General features: G+C 47.5%; 1 long non-coding RNA gene across 1 annotated transcript; it reads right to left on the minus strand.

The window, feature by feature from the left end:
- Nucleotides 1–4,183: 4,183 nt before the first annotated feature.
- LOC149330670 (uncharacterized) lies at nt 4,184–14,803 on the minus strand. Its single transcript, XR_016285510.1, has 3 exons — nt 14,721–14,803; nt 13,302–13,359; nt 4,184–7,547 (listed from the first exon to the last, which is right to left on the minus strand). It is a non-coding gene; the product is annotated as an uncharacterized LOC149330670 (long non-coding RNA).
- Between the last annotated feature and the right edge of the window lie 908 nt (nt 14,804–15,711).

Below are 15,711 nucleotides of genomic sequence, written 5' to 3' on the forward strand. Positions count from 1 at the left end.
ATTTGTCTGCTCATGATTCTTTGTGTCGATAAGCTGTGAAGACCATTTCAATACAGCAAATTCTCGCGTTTTGCTTCACGAGAGTTTTGGCTGCGTACGGCCTGCATAAGATACAAGATAAGATCGCCGTTCCCGGCGTTTGTCCTTTTTTTTAAGCACCCACAGCGGTCATTGATTGCAGAGGCTTCACAAACACGACTATCTACTCAATGGAGATAGTGGAAGGATTTCAGGCCTCGCGCTTATAACAGCATGGTTATTTTGCCGTCTTTGCAAAAAGTAACCAGACAGACAGTGTTCGTTAAGGCCGATTCACACGACGGTCCGTTCGCCCGCGGCCCGCGCATCACGTGTTCATGCGTCAGCACATTGAGAGGCGCGCTGACCAGGCCACGGGCCGACAGCGCGCCTCTCAATGTGCTGACGCATGAACACGTGATGCGCGGGCCGCGGGCGAACGGACCGTCGTGTGAATCGGCCTTTACCGTGTAGCGGAGAGCTATAGCACTCAGTGTGCTTTAAATTTGCGTGGGGCAAGAGGAACCTTTGTAGCCTCCTTTCGAGACGTTTTAGTGGATGCCATAAGCTCTTTTATATACTCTTGAGAGGCAAATATCGTTGACTGATTCCTTTCGATGACGATAGCGAAGATAAATATTTATGGCGCAGGGAAGCTTTGGCTAATAGAACGCCATGACACGAACCATTTTTGTCTACACAGGGTGGGGTCGAAGACCCATTTCCCAAGCGTTTCACCCCAGATAAGCCGACCGCCAGGCCAGGAGAAAGCTTGTACTCATTCAAACGACTAATCCACAGCTACCGCTGCTGTCGCCTGGTTACTCTTTGGCAAAAGTGGTCCATACATACGTGTAAATTAGAATTCATCAATCACTGTACGTATGTTTGGAATGGCATTCGTGGTGGTGGCTTGGATTTTAAGTGTTCACCGTTGCTCGAGTCCATGGCTGAGGAACCGGCTTGTCCAACACTCCAGCTAAGCAGCCACGGCGGGGGGGGGGGGGGGGGGCTTAACATAAGCTGGAAAATGCTGTGTAGTTTCGCGCTGGCCATATTACGATAGCGTTGATGCATGTGCAACATTACGTAAAAGTGTGCCCCAATCTGGCTTACCTATGTCCGTTGCACTGTGGCTCGCATCGTTTCGTAAGCGAACTTTGTTTATCGATGGAGAAATCAGGTATCGTCCTTACCTCTCCGGAGCTTATTATTTCTACCTCTGCACGGACCCCAGCACACAGCTGAAAAGAATACGCCTTTGGGTGTGTATTTTTGACGGAGGCTTTAAGCACACACATTTGTGGCGTGATCTCAACCTGGTTTAAATCCATCCAGAGCCAAAGGTCAGCTTTCCCTCAGTCTTCTTGCCAAGAGAACAAAAACATTGGCAATCCCTGCCAATGATGAATGCTTTGCCCAGACGAAGACAAGTCCTCTTGTCGAAACGTTGGCTCAAGCAACCTGAGGTTCTCCCCTCCCGTGTTCATTTTGTGATCGCCAAGGACCATCTACCACACCCTCTCTCGACCATGGCCAGAAGTGGTTTATGTGGGATAAACTATAACACTTTATATTTGGCGGTGGTTAGGAGGCACATTTCTTTTATTAGTGAGAGAAGCCCCAGGATAATACTTTTCGTTTATTGTTAAACGAGCACCAACATTCTAACATTGTTTTCTTTATTGTGACGTCGTGGTGACTGCAGTCCGGAGAGCAGGAAGACAGCGAAAACGGCTTCTAAATAAAAACTCTTTATTTGGGCTGACTTGCGCCCACGATGAACTGAATCACTTGGCGGCGGCGTAGCAACAAAGGCGCTCGGCGGGCGCCAAACAGAATGCCCGCTGCGGTCGGCAGTGCTCGACTTAAAGCTGACAGCGAACTTTCGTGATACGCCGCGCAAAGTAACTGCAAAATTCTGGAACAACCTAGAATCGGCTCCGCCTGGATGCGATCAATCGAGATAAATCTGGTCATGTCTCACATCACAAACAAAGCGATAAAGCGCCATGCCGGCAGCTTTGAATTATGAAGGAAGACTACAAAGATATACGGGAATATTTACCACGATGCTCGTACTGTTTGTAAAAATTATGTGCGGTGTTAATTATTCTCCTTTTCTGCTGTTTTACTGACTCTGCCCACCAGTTATTAATTGTTCACTTGTCATTTTGGGAGGCATTCTTTGAGCGCGTAACATACTTTGGTGACAGATTTCCCCGCGCGTCATAATGTTACCAGAATCTCAGCTTTGCCTCGCTGCTACGATGCGTCCTTTGCGTACGCATGGTTCTTCTCACAGCCAGGCTTTAAAAAACTGTGCCACTAGATGACAAGCGTATTGCTCACTGTAGACCAAACAAGGCTCAACGCTTCGAATGTGAACAAGTGATTGACACATGCAAGGTACCGTACGAGAGGGACTGCTGGTGTTTGCAGAGGTTGGTAGGTGTCTGTGCATAGATTCTCACCATCGAAAACAACAAACATTGAAAAATAAAAGGCAAAAGCGCTAAAGAAGATTGTATTGTGACTGCAAACAGTCCCAAGATGACAAAGACGTTGATCTGCCTCTTGGTGATGGCTGTCTCTTGGAGATGTCCGTTTCTTGGAGCTGGCTCTGGAACGAGCCGACTGTTCGAAAGAATGTCGTACGCCAAAAAGGACGAAACAGGAAGGAAAAACACAGAACAGGAAAGAGGCTGTTCGAGTCCGCCGCTGAGCAACGCCACATCAAACAAGTGCGTGCTATGCACGTGTGCATCCCTGTTGCCATTTTGCAGGGGAGGATCCAATGCGATAGCCAAGTCCGACGGCTTTCCGGTACTCATCACTATTTAAATTCACCCCAGTAACCCCCCTGACCTTGAGGAGCTCGCCTCAACAAGAATGTAGACCATGCAGCACACTATTCAGGGACCAATAATGCTAACTAGTCAGTAACAATCCTTATAGAGGCTCGCAGGTAGCCTGCAGCCGATGCAAAAAAGGCAAGCTCAACCACATCGTAGCACAAGTAACAATTAGCTCTCTTTCCGCGCTGGATCGGTCCAGGAATTCATGACGTCACACGTGAAGCTGTGGAATGAAGTGATTAAAACACAGATTAAACAGTCCCACGAGAACGAAAAGATCACATGGAACATATATCCGTATGGGTGCACTTGGGTGGATGCCAATGCGTAATTACTCCCATATCACGCGGAACCTTAGAACATTACACTGTAGGAAAAAATCCTTTGATAAAGAGCATGATCTCAATGTCCTTTTTGAGAGTTGTTTGACGAATGTCCCAGAAAAGCACTGCGTCCCGACAAAACACAAAGCATTGATGAATAGACTCTTGCTTCTGGCACAGGCGGCAGTTCACTGACAATGGCCCCAAACATCTCCTTAGCTCGAAGCCATGTTTTTTTCACTTTTAAGGTCAACGTGTAAGGTTTAAAAGATTTTTTGCGGCCGATAAAGCACACATCCGTTCGACCCAAGGCACCGATACTTATGCGTTCAACGGTCAATGTGATGCCTTGTGCATGTTGTACGACCGTGTGCCTGTCTGCGAAGTGATATAAAAAAGAACGCCAGGTGCTGAAAGGAGCCATTAACGCTGTTGCTTGATACCCTAATGGCGGAACTTAAGTGTCCCTCGAAGTTATCTTGTTTACCTACTATCTACCACTTAGACCACATTCCACTATACAATGAGCGGAATGCCAGTGGGTGCCCAGAAGAAGCAGGAAAGACTTGAATTCATGATTTGATTGTGGTTCATGGTGTTTGTAGGGTTGGTAACCAGACAAGCGTAGTACATCTGAGCAAAGACTTATTTAATGATGTCGGTAAGGCATGGTGCTTTACACTTACCTTGACAGAGGCAATTCCCTGCGCTTTTGTTAATCAGCAATTATCCAAATTCACCAGCCTCAGGACTGGGCGGTCAACCGGTACATTGCTGTTAAGTTTCAAAGTGAGGACTAATCACACTTAGCCAAGCTCTTGCAGGAAGCAATTTTTATTATGTACAAGAATGGGATAAAAACCATTGCTCTTCATGAGCCAACGTGGTATGAAGAGGTAATGACGAGAAAATGCTTTGTGATAAAGACGCCATATTTTTTTCTTTGGACCTTGTGGCCGCATGTCATGTGGTTCTAACATCTGTTGAGCGCGAGCACCTTGACGCTAGATACTGGCCTCCGTTCACCTTAGATGCGTCGTTCGCTCCCTAACTGAAGGCACAGCATCTGATCACTCCATTTTTTTTTATGAAACTGCCAATCATATGCTTGTCGGGGTTCTTGGTTTGGCAACCACCAGGGTTATGAAGTCGAGGCTTTCATGGGTCCTTACAGACCACAAAAGGCTCCATGACTGGGTGTGCTCTATTAATCTGGAACTGTGTTGTCGGCCGCAGCTTCTTTTGCCGGGTGGCTTGTCTTGAGTCTTGGTGAAAACGCCCTTGCATTCCTCTGCGCTGTCGCACAATCTAGCAGCGATTGGATTTCGGCCGTAAGAGCCTGCTCTTTTTCTGTCTTAGGCGGCCGTTCTTCAGTGACTAGCTTGCCTTTCTTCGCTATTGGCGTTGATTCTATCTCGCCATTGAGATTTTTATTAGAAAGAGCTGGCTCTAGTGGCCCTGCGCCTTGCCCGCTTTGGATCGTTGCGTGTTCATGACGGCTTCCAAGCTGTGGTACTTGGCTTTGGTTCTTCAATAGTTCCGGCTTGCCATGAGCACTTGACTTGAAGCCTGCTCCTGTGGGCCGCGCCGTTTCGTTTAGAGGCCCATTGGTCTGCCATCGTCGCTTATATTGTCGTCCCGTTGGATGCACCGACTGTGCGTTCAATGCCACTGTGTTCAACTGAGGCTCCCCGGCATGCAATGCCGCACATCCTATGTTTTCGTACGCTTGCCCATTCGAACTAGGTTTTTCGGTTTCATGTGTCGTGATTCCTTTTTGTGTATCGCTTTCGATATCCTGAGGCCCATCCATTCAGTTGTATTTCGGCCCTAAGTCGATGACCAAATCACCTTCTTCCGAAGATGCAAAACTCTTTGTTGGCGATGGTGGTTCCTTGCTGGCAAGTGGAGTTTTCTTTGTCGAGAGCCGACGTCTTTTTCGTCGTGGCCCTTTACATTCATTCTGTTTAGGGCCTGAATTCTTTGCTTTCAAAGGGTCTACCTCGCTTACCTGCTCTGACTTGTTCAGCGGCCTGACCGCTAAGCTTTCTGGTGCTTTGTTTTTGCACCTCGGAGCATTCAAAGCTGCTACTAAACTTTCAGCGTTTGCTACGGTAGCCATAGTAACCTGGGCAGCTCCTTCATTAACTTCAGGCGTCTCATTTGGTCCCGGCAAGTTTGGCTGGGGAGTAGTTTCTTGCAATGCTCCCTTTTTCAGAAAGCACGCCTCGCTTCCAACGGCGGAAAGTGGAAGAAAGTCCCTGGCTTTGTGGTGTTTCGAGCAGAGTGGGCTACTACACGCGGCTGCTTCCTGCGGTGTTGTGCTATGGCACTCCTGGTTTTCCAAGGCAGTCGCCGGAAAAAATGAACCGCCATGTCCCTGCAGTGAGCTCCTAACTCCTGGTGTTGACGTAGCGTTTAACTTATCCGGCGGGACGTATTCATGTTTATGTTGCGCAGGCGCCTCTATGCCGGGACCTGGATCCGGAGTTTCCTCTGTTGAGCATTCACGCAGTGCACTTTGTAGAGGCAACACCACTCGCTGCAGAGACGACCAAACTCTTTCAATGAACGGCCAAGCTTCTTGCAGCCTTTTCCAGATGTCCTGAAGCGCTAACAGCACTTCCAGCTTATCTGGCGAGGCTTGGATTTGAGAAGATAGGAACTCCCGGAAGACGTTTAGACAGTCTGTCGCGGAAGGCTGCGCTTGACCATGCAAATCGCTTGACTTTTCCTGAAAATCGGGTATGGTACACGCGGGGCTCGATCCATCTTCTTTCTCGACTTTAGGAACAGATTCTGCTCGTGCGCATTGCCTCGGAATGGGGTTTACCAAGCGTTGAAACAGCGTCGGTTCCACACTATGAGAAGCCCTTTCTGGAACAGAAGTAACACCCCCTCCAATACTGTACGATTCTTCAAGGCAAGGCGAAGGTTGGACCAAATTCTTTGCTGGATGGCTGCTAGCAGCCTCTATATTTCTTCCCAGCGAAATTTCACTTTTATCAGCAAGATCACCATTCGATAGAGGCTGCTGTGCCTCTTCTTCCGGTGCCACATAGGGTGGGGGAGGAGGCGCATTTTTAAGCGTATTCATAATGCTGTGTTCGAGGCGGGGTTGACTGGACTTATTCAAGTGGTCTGGCCACGTGGAGGCCATCTCTGAACTGGTAGAGCATGACTGCCCAGCTAACTGCGTATTGTGAGCTCCTGCGTTCAAAGACGTTCCAATTAGAGCTCCTGTCTGCGGATTTGTGGTGAGGTCTACAAGGATTTCAGGTTGCATAGGCAGTGCTGCTGAGAAATCCGTGAGCACCCCAGGGATCGCAAGTGGATTCGCGAATGGTCTTGCTAATGGCAATGGGGCTAATGGAAGTAATGGTGGCGGCAATGCGTATGACCCTGGAAAGGGCCACGCGCTTTGTGGCGTAGGCGGCCTGATCAAAGGTTGATGAGGAGGCGGCGCACGGAACGCGCTAAAGGGAGGGTGCGTAGGCGGCTGGGGCACTGTCCAGGGGCCATTCGGCCATGGTAAAGAACCCTGTCCTGAAAAGGGAACCTGCTCCAAAGCAGACTGCCACCTTCCGGATGGTGCACCTAACGAGGTATCCTTTGCTTCGTAATGATGGAAGCACATTGTGTTGTGGTTCTCAGTGGAAGAGGGTAACACCCCTTGTGCAGATGCTGACAAATTAAGTGGAACAGCCAGGTTTTCTTGCTTTGCAAGGGACGGGCAGCGTGATTGGAATAGAGTGGATGTAGGTTCGGTGAAGGCGTACACGGGCGTTGATTCCTTCTGCTGCTTTAGGAGCGAAGGTATCGGTACTAGCGGTAGTGGACTACACTGTCTCAAAGTTTCCAGTTGTTCGGCAGTAAAGGGAAGCGATCTATCGGGTGCACGTCGTTTTGGTGTACACTTTCTCCGGTTGGCGCTGCTTGTTTTTTTCCGTTTCTTAGAGGAACCTGACGCATCTCCTTGTGACTGGCACGATCCGGAAGTGGACATTGCATCCTGTGTTTGGAAAAGTGCTTCTACTGATGAAAGTTGGTGCACCAGCAATTCTTGTTCCTTTTGATGAGACTGCTTCTCACGCGTAGAAGGTGACGTAGATGGCCCTTCGTTAGGTGCTGGAAGGAATGTTTCGGAATTTGAAGGTTGTTCAAGAACTGCCGGCTGCTCTGGGAATAAGGGGGAACATCGAGGCGGTTGCTCCTCATGCGTGCCCCTGAAAAAGGGTGGCATTCTTCAACTTCTCCTGACAACGATGGTTTCCTTGTATTTTTTCCTCCAAATGATGAGTTCCAGGAACGAAGCTCCTTTCCATCCGCCGTACTTCTCACTGGCGAACTGCAAGGAGTTTTAAAAGAACAGAAAGTAATCACAATCTATCTTGCCATAATGACGATCGAAGCACTTGGTTCACATTGATGACAAGGACCAAGAACATTTCGGTATTTGGTATCTAGGGATTAACGTCCCAAAGTGCCATTGGCTGTGAGGGACGCCGTAGTTGAGGGTTGGCAATTAATTTCCACCACCTGGGGTTCTTTAACGTGCACTCGCATCGCACAGTACACGGGCGCCTTGAGTGTCTCGCCGCGGCCGGGATTCAAACCACGCCCTCCAGCTCAGCAGTCCAGCGCCCTAACCACTGAGCCGCCGCGGAGGGCGCGAATATCATTTAGGGCACGAACTACATTTTGCAGGGCCGATAGATGGCGCCAGGAGCACTCGAAGAGAGTTACGGAGCACTGGCGTTCGATAGCCTGCAGAGAGCCCTCAGAGCACGTTTTCGACCACGTAATTACTGAAACGTCCTGAAACTGAAACGTAATCACTGAAGAATTAAATGTTCAGTGATATCTGAGACTTTCCCGATATATCACATGACCCAAGAGGCCTCAGTGAATGGACCTGAACCGAAAGCTTGTCCTCGTATACGTTCTTTTTTTCGTGGTTGAAAATTAAAATACCAGTAATCACTTTTTTACTCGCGCTAGTACTAGGCAGCGCCACCTGCCTTGAGTTATTCCACAGCTGGAGTAAAGTGGACGTTCTCACCATTTTCAACTGCCGGCGACAAACAACTGTTCAGGGCAGGCTAGCGAGAAATAACGGCGAAAGCACAGTTCTAACCAGATAGCTGGAGACCACACTTTCAGTGCTGAAAGCCTGACTATCCTGCTACTTTGCGTGCCTGTGAAGCTAGATGATCTTAGACAATGACGGTACACACTTCCTCAAAAGTAAAGCGCTCAAGGGAGCTTGTTTTGCATCCCCCATAAAATAGTGCTAGAGTTCGGGGGGGGGGGGGGGGGGGGAGGAGGGTTACTCTCCCTTTCAACACGTTTGGAACAAAGGTATGCATAATGATTCACACAGCGTGGCCTGTCAGCAAACCCCTAGGGCTCTAAACTTTTGATCAAAGCACCACCTTGCGATTTGAGTGCACGTTAAAGAACCCCTGGCGGTCGAAATTTCCGGAGCCCTTCACTATGGCCTCCTTCACAGCCTGAGTCACTTTGGGACGTTAAACCCCATAAACCAACCAAAGCACCACCTATGCACCTCGAGCGGTTATGGCGCGTCCTGGAGACTTTTCTCCCCCGGTAGTAGAAAACAATGATACCAGTTCTGTCGAATTCTGGTAACGCTTAGTATTTGGCACTTCCAATCTGTTGTAACGAAATGAACCCAGTCTCCAGTTGGCAACCCGATCGCGACTACGGCTACAGGTTGCGGACGAGTGTGCTGAAAATAGACTCGACTCAATGCTTAATACGCTCGCCAAACGCATACGATAAGCAGGTATGTTCCAATTTAAGTCGTAGATCAACAGGAAACTCGGAAGTATTCGTGGTACACACTAATACACGTGCTTCTGCAGCAAATCACACTTCACCTGAAACTCGAAAATACGTGGATCGAACATTGAGAACTGAAATTCGTGCATTAGGCCTGCTGCTGTCTTTGTAAACGGTCGCGAATGACAACTTTTGAGTGATGGCCCCTTTCATTTAGTTCCCCTCAGATAAGATAACTGGTTCTTAATGTGGACGATTGCAGTTAGATATCTCGTTTATGCGCATGAAATGTGCAACTTAAAGGGACAGTGAGGAGAGCTCCATTAATATTTTTTTAAAAGCAAAATCCGATAGTTCGGCATTTCATGGCTTTGTTGCCACTTGGCTGGCAGCGAAAGATGCATTTATTTCTACGAAATTTGGATTCGAAGTTGAAAGTTTTTCCCGCCGCTCTGATTCAAACCTGGGATTCTCTTATGACGACACAGGACTAAGTGACGTGAAACATGACGTGCACATGACGTAACGCAGACTCCGTGATTTCTGGCTCCCAGCAGTGTGGCCTAGCAGCAGCCGAAAAGAAAGCTAGCGCCGGCCGCGCGTTGAAGACATCTATCGGCTTTTGCGGCCGTCGCTACCTTCGCTTCGTTTACGTTTGCACCGGCGTTTTGCCAGCGTTACAATGGATCCCGTTCTCGAAGTCGTCAATGAAGTTCTCGCGAATAGACACCTTTAGCATACCGTGTATCTCGTTACCGTCAGCGGAATACCGGGAGCCCGCCTACCGGCCGTGAGCAGGCGCTGATTGGTCCCGATGCTGCAGGCTCGCGCGTAGCTGTCGGGGACGTGGCGCCATCTGGCAACGTTAAGGAGATTTGCGCATGCACTGGCTGCGCCTCAGTGATTTGTGAATTCTCGTGTCCTAGTGTTGCTAGAACCATTGGTTCTATCAACACTGTTTTGTCCTATGACGTCATTGCGCTTGTACTTGCGAGTTTGGCCCGTGGCGGCGATACCTGCATTTTGGTTCTTGCTCTTTTCTACGTTACAAGAGCTTTGCTGTCAGTATGAGTGGCGTTTTTGTAATCAGGAGCTGGTATTCTGTCGATACAAGCCAACTTCAATTTCTCCTCAGTGTCCCTTTAACGGTGTGAAGGCTTAGGCGCACAGCAATCTGAAACAACGACGCATAAATTTCTAAGAAAGACGACCTCTTAGATCACGAATCGCACAATGCGTGAAAACAGCCCAGTCACGTGAAAGGCACGACAAATGCATTTTGAAGCATTGTGGAAATGTCTGCGAGTGCGAGAACCGCCGAGCCACGTGAGTTTGATCTCGAGCTATCAAGGCCAATGGCCGCGGCTGAGACAAAAAGCTTCTGCACCTTCGTCGCTTCTTTTCATTTATGCTATGCTGGCAAAAGATTATTTAGAGGAATACAACGGCTTTAACAGTATTGAACTGCAACAGAAACAAAAGCACGCCTTCTACACCATTAAAATGCAAAAGCGACAAAAGAAAGCAAACCTAATAGACGCCTTTATAGCTTTTAAGTAAAATTAAGAAATATCCAAGCCATACCACAATCAGCTGTACCTGTCTTTTCTTAGTGACACTTTCCACGAAAAGCAAGTATGAAGTATTTGAAAGCGGCTTATTTACATGGACAACAGCCGTCGTCGTAGCCGCTGCGGTGGCTCAATGGTTATGCAATTTGGCTGCTGACCCGAAAGACACGGGTTCGATCCCGGGCGCGACGGTCGAATTTCGATAGCGACAAAATTCTAGCGGCCCGTGTACTGTGCAGTGTCAGTGCACGTTAAAGAACCCCAGGTGGTCGAAATATCCGGAGCCCTTCACTACGGGGTCTCTCATAGCCTGAGTGGCTTTGGAACGTTAACCCCCATAAACGAAACCAAATCAATACAGTCGTCAGCACGCTTGTCTGGAGCGCTTCAGCGGTGCGCTGCGGAAAAGGCGAAAAAAAATCCTGGTTCAGGTGCTTTATAAATGGTACAGTGCAGCTGCCAGGGCAAAATATTCTATGCTGCGTCACTATAACGTAAAAATAGCCTTAAGTACCGAATGCTTGGTTAAAATTTCCACTCCCTTTCTGCGACAGGGGGGTGTTCGACCGCTCTAGACAGCCGTGGTGACGATTAAATTCTGCGTCGTCGAAGTCACGAGCACTGACGGTAGGAGTGGCGTTCAGATGAAGCACGTAAGCCTCAAACATGTAAGCCGCAAGTATTCTGGCTGCATCAAGAACACTTTGCAACGGCATCTAATCCTGTTAAACTTTCCGAGTATAAATGCCACGCCCCGATCGGTACCATATTACCCTGGTATCTGCCGCTCAAATCTACAGCTATCGTGCGCGATCACCGATTTATCTGTGTGGCAGCGCCTTATGACCGAGCGAATCGGCAAACAGGTCAAGCCTAAGCGCATCTTCACAAAGTGCGCAGCTAGGCTGATCGTTCTATAGGCAACACCTTAATGAGGACGCCGCCCGACGGTTACTCACTTCAAAATATCTGGCAGTATGAGCACGGGAACAATATTCTTGGTATTTTATGTGTCTAAAGTTAATATTGCAGCAGTCATCTTGGGAAAAAAAAGTTAATAGGCCAAGCACACACGATGATGGGATAAGCCAGAGCATAGATCCCTTATTTCCTATGCTCCAACGCTTTTTTAACCTGCATAAAGAGCTGTTAAAATACTCAGCGCTACGTCAAGCTCTAAATTTACTTTCTCCATACAACGTCGCCACAAGGCTGGAAGGGGCGGTGCCAAATCTACTATAGGGAGCATGCATCGACGTCACAGAATCGGCCATTTTGTGGTGTAACGACGAAAGCTGCAAGTGCATATAAGCGGCTTATTGCCACTCGGTCTAGCTTGCAGGGCAGAAACTGTCAGCTGTACCACAATATAGAGGCCCTGAACCCACGTCAGTAATCTGTACGTTACTCTGCAGCTGATGCAGTAGTATGCTGCAAATGTCAAAATGCCGCCCTTTATGCCTCGAAAGACAAAACTTTAAATTATAGATTCTCATTCAAAACCGGATACTAATAACAGGTCTTTCTAAGGACGGATAAATCGTTTACACGAGGAAGTAGGAAGCGAATGATCTATGCTTTGGCTTATTTCATGAAAAGCGTACCTTGCCCTATATTAATTATTATTCCCTCGACTGGGAATTCATACAGTGTCAACCTTCGGCACATAAAATACGAACAAAATCATTCGCGTTCCCGTGATGCCATTTAGTACGTGATGTCATAGTGTACTATTATGACGTGACGCCCGTAGAAAGAAACAGCCGAGCAGATGAAGGGGCGCTTTGTGAGCATGCGCTTAACCTTGACCTGCTTGCAAGCTTGTTATGTCGTAAGGAAATGGCGCACAGAAAAGTCGTCACTACCGCGAGATATTTAAAAATATGGGCGCCTGCACGCTCTGATAACGAATGACCACGCCCAAACCTCGGCCCAAACCCGTGCCGTAGTTTAAAGAAGTTTCCGCTGGTAAAAACAAGCGAGCATGTCTACGCCTTATCGACATTACCCAATTTAAGAGCAAAAATCAAGTCTCTTGAGAAGCGTCATGAAATGACCTGACCATTCCTTCGACAATACGGTTGCAATTTCTATGGTTATAGCGCCGTGACAAGCCGGATGAAACAAAGTGTCTCAGGAGCAATGCTGAGTCTGTGGCCATTTCTAAGCCTCTCTCTCCTTTCCTATCACCTGAAGTGTCATCGCGCTTTGAACATGAAATTTTGCCAGTTCGCCAAACTTCTTCATACTGGGTGTAAGTTTTTTTGCTACTATCCCGGCCGCGGCGGATGAATTTCGATGGAGGCGAAATTGTAGAGACCCGTGTACTGTGCGGTGTCAGTGCACGTTTAAGAAGCCCAGGTGTTCCAAATTTCCGCCCTTCACTACGGTGTCCCCCGTAGCCTGAGTCGCTTCGGGACGTTAAACCCCCAGTAAACCAATAAACCAAAACGTGTACAGACTCGAGCCGACTTTTCTATAGCATGGGAACGGTTTGCGGCGGGAAAATCAAAGTAAGAAGTTAGCGCATCCAGTAGGTTCGAGGCCAGGTGCTTGTGCCTTTACCGGTCTGGTTATTTGCTGTGAAATGTGCTGTGAAAGCCGCTACGTGCTTCAAAAATTTACTTCGTTCTCTCCGCAGAGCACCGCGCGAGCACTTTAGACGAGTCTGCTCGCGTATCTCCTAAGCCTAATTTCTGCAGGACTAATATATACAATAAGCTTACCTTCACTCTGCTTGAGGGCTCACCGGACCTCGTGCAGCACGACGGTGGTGGTCTTCTGCTGCGGGGTATGTGAAGAGGAACTCGCGACGATTAAAAGACAGCGACTGGGTCGTAAAAAATTAAAACTTTTGAAAAACGAGGGGGCGTAGGATGGCCACAAAGCTTTAGAGTACCAGAACAACGCCGCTCATCGCGTCTCAACAGGGACTGGCTTGGCAGGGTTGCACACTCTTCCACGCATGCGCCTCAAGCCCGTATCTTTCATTCGCTGGCGCGAAATTCCTGACGTGACGTCCTTCCGTCGTAAACCTGCTAGTGCGTCTGTTGTAGATAGTACACTCGTGATAATGCTGAATGCTATACGCGTCAGTGTTCACAGCACATCGCAAGATTAAAAGATACCTTCCGGCGTAGTTGTTCAAGAAAAAAGAAAGTTGCGGAAAACTGAGCCGAAATGACGTCACAACCTTCTGACTTTCATTTCGAAATGTCGTTCCCAATTTATCTGCTTCGTAATTTCGCCGCGGCCATTTCGCTGATTCTGCATTCTAGAAACATCCTTTATATCTCGTCGTCCAGTAAAAAAGTGTTAACGGAGTTCGCACAAATTAATTTTGATATGAATGAGTCTGCTTGCTTTTTTCATCTAGCTGTAACATTGTCGCAGGTAGCATATATCCTATGAAACATGGCTTTCCGTTCTCAAGCAAACGCATCGTGTCGATCGCCTACATAAGCAGAAATGCTAACTTTGACAATTAGGGCACAGTTTGTGCAAAGGGCTTGGTTTGTTCACAACTTTCATGTCACAGCAGTCTTCTATGTGGAACGTATTTTTGCGAAATTGTGATTTTCGCTCCTGCTTTAAAATGCCTGTCAAATAACTGCCGTAATTTTGTGTAGAAAAAGTAGCGAGTACAAAAATAGCATTAACCAACTGTATTATAGGCTCAAAACCAGTATCTTGACTTTTTTTGGCGTTTCTGGGTTGTTAGTGTTCTTTACGGTTGACCTACCAGCAAAGGAATTACAACGATAAAAGAGCAGCTCTAACTAGCATCCATCAACCAGAAGTAGCCTTTCAAGAGCGCATTACCGAAACCATCTATGTACCCCAAGTTTTTCGCCATGTTTCAATTGGACGCCTTATTACATCTTATACAATTTCAGCGAAGCTGTAACTATCACTCAAGTTTTCTTCTGCCGTTTCCGTAATGCTCTTTAGACGTACTTATTTCCGAATGTCACTAAAGAAAAGCAAGACATGCTCAACACATTTTCGGTATCGCGTCCCCATTCAGAATTTATAGATAATTTATTTATACAGCTCTTTTACTGAGAAGAGTTCTTTTTGTTACCCCCCCCCCCCCTGCATTTAATATCATCAGGACGACTTATTAGAAAATAAAATGAAGTTACCTGATAACACCGCCCCGTGGCATCTTGACAAGATCAGCCGTTCGTTCCAAGCAGGGAGAAACACTAGTCGTGCTTTCGTAACTGCAAGCTTTGAGGGGAAAGCAGAGCGGGGAGAGATAAAAAGAAAATAAGAATTAAAGGGACTATTAAGAGGAGTACTAAGTTAGGCAGGACTGATAGGATAGCGCGACAAGCTAACAAATATATCATTTACCGGAAACAAAGCTTTTATAAGTCAGAAAATCACGAAAAATTGCGAGGACACTTTGGCAGCTAAAGTGTTGAGAGGCGAAAGCCGAGGACGCTATGCCGTGACGACTTCCGGTGGATGTCACGCGACACCATTCCCGTGGCTATATCGATTATCCAAATTATACATCTTTCGGAGAGCTTAAGTGTCAATTACGCTTAATTACACACTTTTCCATCTATTTTGACACAAATCGGACGTTTTTTGCCACCATTCTGTGGCAATTTTCACTATGCCGTGACGACTTGCGGTGGATGTGACGTCACACTGCTTCCGTGGCTTTACTGAAGTTCGCGTTATTTCGACGCAATTTCCACATTTTTGCCGATAATTAATTAATTAATCTACAGTCATAAAACTTGGCTTCCACGGAAATTTTTGCCTCCTCTACCTGATGCTACCATTGGTTTTCTTCTATATTTTGCAGTTCCCGAGTTAAGCGTGTGTGACTTGCTTTCTTAACGGACGACAGTATGAGCCATTAAAGGCTTTCGTCTTAAAAGCAAACTAGACGCGGCCAGGCTCAAAGACAAATACTCAGCATTACTAAGTCTTTTTCTTCGGATTCTGTGCGCTCATGCCGCATATTGGCTCTGTACGTAGCGAGTTCAGAACTGCAAGGTGCAAGCTATGAACGGCTTTCACGCTGTGTCACGCTCACTAGGCACTCGGTGAAGCTGTTTCGTTCTCATTTCAGCTGTCGAATCGGTTCCGCTGCGCAGGCTGTGGTTGATATGAACT

Source organism: Amblyomma mixtum, chromosome 9, assembly GCF_055824585.1.
Source record: "Amblyomma mixtum isolate Tamu chromosome 9, ASM5582458v1, whole genome shotgun sequence".
In the NCBI taxonomy this organism is placed as follows: Eukaryota; Metazoa; Arthropoda; class Arachnida; order Ixodida; family Ixodidae; genus Amblyomma; species Amblyomma mixtum.